The sequence below is a fragment of the Nicotiana tabacum genome, chromosome 14, assembly GCF_000715075.1.
Source record: "Nicotiana tabacum cultivar K326 chromosome 14, ASM71507v2, whole genome shotgun sequence".
NCBI classification, from domain to species: domain Eukaryota; kingdom Viridiplantae; phylum Streptophyta; class Magnoliopsida; order Solanales; family Solanaceae; genus Nicotiana; species Nicotiana tabacum.
The window spans coordinates 16,686,670-16,693,672 of NC_134093.1; the positions used below are offsets into that span (position 1 = coordinate 16,686,670).

The window sequence follows — 7,003 nt, forward strand, 5'->3', positions numbered from 1 at the left end:
TTATTTATCAAAAAACTCTGTGCATCATTTTAGGGTTAAGCATATTGAGATCAAGTATCATTTTATACATGATCATGTTGCTAAAGGAGATATTGTATTAGAATTTATTAATACTGAAAATCAGTTGGCCGATATTTTTACAAAACCTTTGCTTGAAGAAAGATTTCGTTTTCTTCTGAACAAAATTGGCATTTGCACAATTCCCTCATAACCATGGTTAATGTATCCATAATTACTCTTATTTAATTCCATGTATGTTGTTGTGCCAAAAAATCTCTTAGTACTTAATTAGTCTTCACTTCTATTTGAACTAATGGTATAGTTTTGTAGAAGGAAACTTTTCAGTTGTCTTTCATACGTCGCTCCAGAAATCGAGGCATCCTTTTTTCTTTTTTTAATTCCTCTTCTCTCGAGTGTATCTCTCACTCACTCAAAGGAACCAAATCTCTCTCTCTCTCTCTCTTTCTCTCTCTCTCTCTCTCTCTCTCTCTCTCTCTCTCTCTCTCTCTCTATTTTTCTCTTACTCATGGCCAAAGCAAAACCCTTTCCCTCATCTTCCTTACCCAGAAGAAGCCACCGATTCAAGAAAACCAAAAATGATCATGTTGATATCGAAACCTCAAAAAGCACAGACAACTTACTCACTGAAGAAGAATCAAGTGGCTCTCAAGAAGAAATCCTCATATCTCAAAAGAGGGCAGGAAAACGACCAATAGAATCTATCCCCAAACAATCCTCTCAGAAAAAGGAAAAAATTGAAAAAATGAGTTTTGTCCTGAAGACAAGATGATTTTCTATGGCCTTGAAGAGAAGGCTAGATTTGTCTCCTTCAAAGGAAAGTCAATTGCATTTGGTCGCACTGTAAGCTTAAAGTCTATGCAAAACTCTCACTGTGATGTTCTGTCTATTTTAGAAACTCAAAAACTTGTCTCCCTATTTGCTACTGTTGGTGATATTATCTATGAAGAGCCCGTGCGCATATTTTATGCAAACTTTTTTGTGAATGATAAAGAAGATCTAGAAACCATGGTCTTAGGAACTCGCATTATCCTTGATTCTTATTAGTTTGAAAAAATCTTTGCCACAAAGTTTGTTGGATACAACTTATTTGTACAATATTCCTGGCCAGATAATTTTAAAGTATCTTTTAATAAGGCCAAAAGTGTTCTGTCTGAAAACCTCCCTGATATAGGTCCTAAGAACTTGAACTTTGAACATCGTGTTCTAGCCCATATTATCGCAACCACTTTGCTACCCCGTACTGATTTACTCAGTACTTTGTCTCTCAGAGAAGTATTTGTTTTGTATTGTTTGGTAAATGGTAAAGCTATAATCTGGTTTGTCTGGGTACGTCAATACATGCTTGAAAGTATCAGGGACGTTTCCTCTTCTACGAGCAGCCTGCCTTATGGTCTACTAGCTTCTCACATTCTGAAAGTCATGAAAGTGGACCTATCTATCTATGTTCTAAAGATTATCTCTAGCACCTATGACAAGACTGCTTTTTTCATGATGGGGTATACTTTAATTGAGGCAACATGGCTTAAAAAGGACAAAGCATCAGAAGTCATCCCTACTCAGAGCAGTGGAGGACTAAAATATGAAGTCAACAAATTCTCTTCTTCAGACCAACTAATGTTGATGTAGCACAACATTGCAGATATCAAAGATTTACTAACCTCTTTGCAGGAGCAGGTGGACAAGATCAGAGAAGTAACCAAGGAAACCGCGGCAGACGTGGCCAAACTTAGGATCACTCTTCAAGCCACAAGGAGGCAAGGAATCAGGGTCATGCAGGCTGTTTAGGAATGCTTAAGACAATCCTTTTTGCTTTGTGTGATAGTTTAAGACTATTTTCTTTTGGTTGTGTCTGGGATGAGCATTAGTCGACTATGCTCACTATAACTGCTTAGATGTACAAATTTAATGCCTGCTTAGCTAGTACTATTACTGCAAGTAGTTTCTCCTATTTTTTTTAATTGATATCAAAGGGGGAGAAAGAAAGAAAAAAAGTTGCAGGTGTGTTACATGTGAACTACAACTACAAGGTTGCAGGTGTGTTACAACCTTACAGGTGAACTACAAGCTTCTTAAGTGCAGATTCAAATCAACAACCAGCTTAAAGACAGGGGGAGCACACTTGAAAAGAACAGGAAAGTATCCATAAATTAGTCAAACTCTTTTTAGCTTATTGTCATCATCAAAAAGGGGGAGATTGTTAAGTGTAGAATTTTAATAATGATCAAATATCAATAAAGAAGTCTTAACTAATATTATATTAATATATACAGATTCAGGTGAAGCAAGCATTTCCAAAAAGGAATGAAGATTCACTCCATGACTATGTATCTTGAACCATTGTCTTATATGTAGCTCACCTGCAAATACAAATAGCAGATTCTGTATGAAGGAAGATTCAAAATGGAAAGGGAACACAATGTAATGAGAGACAACTTGAAGTGTTGTTCCTCTACCCAATAAAGCATGGAGCATGGAAAGCACTCCCTCGATAAATTAATCCAGCCCATCAACTGCTCCTTTCTTCGACAAAGCATGGAGCATGGAAGCACTCCCTAGATCTCGGCTTGGAGCACTCCCTGGATTATTAAATCCAGCCCATCCTTCTTGAAGGAATTAAAGACACGGGTCATGAATCAAATATAAATAAAATATTGTGTGCACCAATCAAAATAAATCATAGCAACTCTCAAATCTGGTCTATAAAAAGACTGGCATACTCAAGGATTGGGTGCGCAACTACACAAACTGATTCTAAACCTTTCTAGTTCTTAGTACAAACACTGTATTCTTGAGTCTACAAGTGTCATAAAAGATAGGAAGAGATAGAACACAAAAAGAGAGTTGTGTCAACATTATAAAAGCTATTATCACTGAATGTTATTGATGGTGAATGAACCAAAACTATCATCATTGTAACCTATTATCAAAGATTTAAGAAGTACCTTGTGACCCAAGGGAAACTGAATGTAAGTATCTCACCGGTACTGAACCAGTATAAAATTGATGTGTCCTGTTATCTTTCAGTTTACTTGGTTTACTTCTCTTTAACTATTCACTGTGCGGACTCTAGTCGACTAAACTCATATTTAGTCAACTAAGCTTTAATCGACCACAATTCACCCCATGTACTTTCACTATGTTCACGTTAGAGGTTAGTATAGAAGTATTGAAGAGCTGATTTGAAATGTTGATTTTCTCTACTTCCTACAGACTAAAGCATGTAAAAAAGCGAAATCTAAAGATGATACAGAGAATCAAACAACTTAGTAAGACAAAAAATAAGTAAAGTGTATAAGGAATGGACAAAAATATTAGGTAGTTCAATCAACGAATTTATTGCTGAAAGATTTTGGGTATATTTATTCTGATCTAGTAAAAAAAATAAATCAGGTAAAAAGAAGGAAAATCTAATTTAAGCCAAATAAAAGAATAGAGGACAATTGATTGGAAAAAAGGAACTGAATAACATACATATTGGTCTCTTTATGAATTGAATATACACAAATAATATGCCACAACTTGGATAGTTAAAAAAAATCTTAAGGACGTGATAAAAAGTTTATGGCAGATTAAACATGCAGGTAGAAAGACAAATCAGGTTAGAAGAAGAAAAATATAATTTACCGCAAAGAAAATAAAAGAACACATACTATAATAAAGTGTTCATTAATTTAAGCAGAATAGTATATGATTTTGTATTGAAAATCAGTAAATAGTTATAAAAGTTCATACCATTGTTATTCGAGGAATATTTTGGTCGTTCTTTGTTCCGTATGCATATTCTATTTTTTCTTGCGAGTTTCTTCAATTCTTCCATGCCAAAGTGCCGTACAAACTGATTTTGCTGTGAGAAGTTTAGATAATATTGGAATTTTTGTGGAGTCTTTCGGCAGATATCAGATTGTGTTGTGAGAAATTTTGAAGTAACTCTGAAGCAACCACAACAGGATTGAGAACAACACTATTTCCTAAGAGAAATTAAGGTACTGTAGACAAACCTAGAATCATGAAAACCTTCGATTCATATATTGTCGTTGATATTGGTAGTTGACCGAACTTTGCCGAGAGAAACTTAATTTGGTGTGACAAGTTGTAGAGTAGTTGAGGTTGCGCCTGTTTTTTGTTTTCATGAGGTTTTTTTTTTTTTTCAGTCCTTTTTAGTGAAGTAATATTTTTATTTTAATATATGTTCCACAAACATTTTTTGGTATCTATTCTGGAAAAAAGAAAATTCTCTTAAGTACACCAGGGAAGTTAATTTTTTATATAACAAATATATTTCCTATTAATTTAAGGAGTTAGCCCATAACAAAACTCTACCAATAAAAAAATCAGTAGGACATCCTTAGAAAGATAGAAAATTCAGGACGATTAGAACATATTTCAGTAGGACTCCATTTTGCGAATAAAAAGAATTGATGATTATATAATGGAAGCTGGAGCAGACGGTTAGTAGTCATACATATACATACCAATAATGTCACGATCTCAAATTTCCTCCGTAGGATATCGTGATGGCACCTAGTCTCTAAGACTAGGTAAGCCTATCAATGCGGAATAAAAATTTAAATCTGAAATAAATAAACTACAATTCAAATAATTTCAACTCCCAAAACCCGGTAAAAATAAGTCACAAGCTTCTAAAAATTTATCCTCAATGTCTCTATATATATCAAGGTCTAAAGAAAATAAGGAAGCAACACAATAATGACAGAAGGGGACTCCGGAGTCTGCGGACGCTGGCAGATATTCCTCGAAGTCTCCGTGTACAAGTAACTCACTAATGTCGGGACTGGTAAGGAGTACCTGGATCTGCACAAAAAGATGTACAGAAGCGTAGTATGAGTACACCACAGCGGTACCCAGTAAGTGCCAAGCCTAACCTCGGTAGAGTAGTGACGAGGTCAGGTCAGGCCCTACTGGAAAATAATAATTGCATGGTAAAATATTTAACAATATAATAAAATAAAATGACAATGGAAATGAATCAAGTAGCATGTCACCAATTAATTAAACAAAATAATGACAAATAATATCTCGTGAAATCAAAACAGAATGTGCTTTCAACTTTATGAAAATCATAACAAATAATCAAAGGCAACTATGGCCATAAATCAATATCAACAAGGGCACTCACGAGGTACCTCCTCGTAGTCCCAAATCATAAATAAATTCACAATATCTCATTTTCTTATCTCACCGCGGGAGCCTTTACAATTTATTTTAAAGAAAATATTTTTCCCGAAATAGCATCCCACATTTTAACCATCCTTATCACATCGCATGACTTCTAGTAGTTCCCCCTACTATCCAAGCGTATCAAGCAACCCTTATCTCACCGCATGCGTTTTAATACCCAGACCTTATACCACCGCATGCGTATCAACATCACAATATATCACAATTTGCACATCAAGTGCTCAAATAATTTAACTTGCCAAAATACTTCAACAACAATATTTTTTCACAATAAAGAGCTCACAGCTCCATCACAATGAGTACGGAAATCTTACAAAAATATTCAGGAATAAATAATTCAGCAAAATAATATTTCAAAATCTTTAATACGTTGCTTCAATACCAAATTTAAAAATGTCAAATACTTCATGTTAATAATATTTAATTTAAAGAAAATTAACTTCAAATAATGCATAGAATAAAAGAAACCAAGTTTTAACTAAACAGGTAAAATAATTAGGCGGAAAAGGTCAAGCAACTTTAAAACATTAAATCAATGATGAAGAATATATCAGAATAAAATAGTTTAATTAATGCGCAACAGTGATCTACCCAATTTAATAACGTAATCTTTCACATTTAGCCCGTGTACACATACGTCACCTCGTGTACACGACTTTCAACACATTATAATTTATCACTTCCCTACCAATCCTAGGGGAAATTTTTCCCACACAAGGTTAGACAAGTCACTTACCTCAACTTGCTCCAATTTAACCAAGTAGTATGCCTTTTCCTCGATTCTCCAACTCTGATCGACTCGTACCTGGTCATAATTAATTTGATACAGTCAAATAAAATTATAGGAATTAATTTCATAAGAAAATATTATATTTTTCAATAAAATTCGAAATTAGTTCAAAATTTGCCCGTGGGGCCCACATCTCGGAATCCGGAAAAACTTATAAAATCCGACAACACATTCAATTACGAGTCCAACCATACCAGTTTTACTCAAATCCGACTCCGTATCGATGCAGAAATCTCAAAAATTCGTTTTTATGAGATTTCTAAAATTTTTCCAAATTTCCATCTTAATACACTAATTAAATGGTGAAAACAATGATATATTCGTGTATATTGACCAAATCCGAGTTAGAATCACTTACCCAAATATTTTTCCTTAAAAATCTGTCAAAAATCGCTTCTGCTCAAGCTCAAGTTCGTCAAAAATGGCAAATAGGACGAAATCCCCAGTTTTATAAACTTACAGATCTGTCCGGGCTGGACCTCGGTCATGGCCTCCGATCATGGCTTCGATCATGGATCTCAACCCTATGGCTCGATCACAACCATCGATCCTGGCTATCGATCATGGCTTTGATCTTTATGGCCCTCGATCACTCGCCTTGGTCATAACCCTCGATCCTGGGCCTCGATCTTGGGCCTTCGATCACTGGCCTTCGATCACTGGCCTTCGAGCTTGCCTTCCATCATAGCCCTCGAGCCTTGCCTTCGATCATGGCTCTCGAACTTGCCATCGATCATGGCTCTCGAGCCTTGCCTTCGATCATGGCTCTCAAGCCTGCCTTCGATCATGACTCTCGAGCCTGCCTTCGATTATGGCTCTCAAGCCTGCCTTCGATTATGACTCTCGAGCCTGCCTTCGATTATGGCTCTCAAACCTTGCCTTCTGGGCTTGATTTCTGGGCTCGATTTCCGGCCTTCGATTATTTTTGGGCTCGACTTCTGGGCTCGATTGCTCAGCAGAAGAAAATTTGCAGCAGCTGTTTAAGTCCTATTT

The 7,003-nt window shown here is 35.7% G+C and overlaps 1 long non-coding RNA gene across 1 annotated transcript; it reads right to left on the reverse strand.

The window, feature by feature from the left end:
- Window positions 1-1,900: 1,900 nt before the first annotated feature.
- LOC107809773 (uncharacterized) lies at window positions 1,901-4,108 on the reverse strand. Its single transcript, XR_001653476.2, has 3 exons — window positions 3,754-4,108; window positions 2,475-2,624; window positions 1,901-2,378 (listed from the first exon to the last, which is right to left on the reverse strand). It is a non-coding gene; the product is annotated as an uncharacterized LOC107809773 (long non-coding RNA).
- Window positions 4,109-7,003: the final 2,895 nt, after the last annotated feature.